Source organism: Tupaia chinensis, unplaced genomic scaffold (genome assembly GCF_000334495.1).
Source record: "Tupaia chinensis unplaced genomic scaffold, TupChi_1.0 Scaffold143766_1, whole genome shotgun sequence".
Lineage (NCBI taxonomy): Eukaryota > Metazoa > Chordata > Mammalia > Scandentia > Tupaiidae > Tupaia > Tupaia belangeri.
The window spans coordinates 136,758-138,383 of record NW_006203615.1 but is presented as its reverse complement, the minus strand read 5'-3'; the positions used below and the strand labels follow the sequence as shown (position 1 = coordinate 138,383).

The following is a 1,626-nucleotide window of genomic DNA, read 5'->3' as shown; positions in this document are numbered from 1 at the left end:
CCTCCCCCCCCTCCCCCCCCCCGCCCTCGCTCACACACGCACATTTTGTAAATTCCAGACCCTGTAAACGCAAGACCACAGCTTCTGAAAACACCTGCAACTCGTGGCCCCCGCCCCTAACCTCAGGGTGTCAGACGAGCCACTCCATCCCGCAGCCCCCTAGGGCAATCACACGTCTCTGCCCGGGATTCAGTGAATGGCTACGATCTAGTAATGCACGTGCCAGCTGTTAAAAACACAGGGCAAGGTGGCACTGCAGCACTGCCCCCTCGTATTTCAGTTAACAGCGAGAATCCCAACTTCCAGCACTTTGTTAAATGAGTCGCGACTCATGCGTGGAGCGAGCAGGTCTCCCAGACAAACTCAAGAAGGGAGATTTCGCCATGGCAGGACACACAAGCTGGCAGCTAACGGGTGAAATCCAGGGACCAACCCTCTTCAAGGAGTTTCTCTTTGCCCCCCCCCCCCAATCATTTAACTGCTAGCAGTCCTAATAAGATATGGAGAGAGAAGGGAGGAGAGGCGAAAGAGCTCGGGTCAGAAGGGTGAGGCTGACACCTGGGGGCGGTTAGATGGGGGCACCCCTGCAGGGGCAGGGCTGCACGTGGACTTGAAGGGGGTTCTGTTTACATCCGGCCTGCCTAGACCCCAGGAGGTGCTCAGCTGCCCTGGTTGCCTGGCCCCCGCGCCCACCTCTGAATTCTCGGTCCCGGACCCCAGCCCTCTCTACCTTTAGGAGACCGCAGTCCGTCTAAGAAGCACGCGGTGACACGTCCATTGAAAGAGCCTCCACATGGAAAAAGCTCTGGCCGAAGGACCTGGCGCTCGGACCGAGTGTCTGTTCCCTTTCTTTGCCTCCTTCTTCTCCCGGTGCCTGTCGCTTAGTCTCTCTTCTCACGCTGGGAACGGCGTCCCGGGACCGGCCGAGGAGGAAAGGGGCGGCGGGGCTCAGAGGCGACGAGGCTGGCTCCGCTGGGGAACGGGCGCCAGCGCGAAGTAGGGAGCGCAAGTTATTCTCTCCCTGCAAGTTCAAGAAGTCTCCAGCCAAGTGCTGACACACAGCAGCGCGCAGGGGGAGGAGTGCGGGGCAGGGAACGGAAGGGTAGGGAGTAAGGAAAAGCTGGTGCTGTCGTCGTCCTTAGGAACCAGCGCCCGCGGGACGCGTGGCCCCGCGCGGGGCCGGCTCCGGGACTCGAGGGGCGAGGGTCTGGTGCTCCACGCTAGATCTGCCGCGGCCCATGGCTCGGGGCAGCCATCCTGGGCGACGCCGGATTCGGGAAAGGGCACAGCGGCGATCTCGGTGCCAGGCCAGCTGCCCCCCCGCATCACTCTGCCTTACTCCAGCGCACCCCCATGAGGGGGCCCGCCCGGAAAAACCCGCCGGGCCTCCGGCGCCCCGTCGTCCTCGGGCGCATTCTCCGGCGAGTTGAGCCGAGTCCCGGGCTGCCAAGGCGAGTGGTCGTGCTCTCCGCTCGTCCTCCTAACCCTCGGGCCAAGTGCCCTATGAAATGGCCAGCGTGGGGTCTGATCACACCTCGGCAGGCGCGGCCCGGGCCCTCGGTCCCCGGCAGGAGGTGCTCGGCATCGCGACTCAGGCTCCGCTCCGGACTCCGCGGCGCTCCGCCC

The 1,626-nt window shown here is 63.8% G+C and overlaps 1 protein-coding gene across 1 annotated transcript in view; it reads right to left on the bottom strand.

The window, feature by feature from the left end:
- Positions 1-1,372, bottom strand: part of BMP2 (bone morphogenetic protein 2) — a gene marked incomplete in the record, with an annotated part of 13,522 nt that extends 12,150 nt beyond the window's left edge. The window contains 1 exon segment of the mRNA XM_014582746.2: positions 731-1,372.
- Positions 1,373-1,626: the final 254 nt, after the last annotated feature.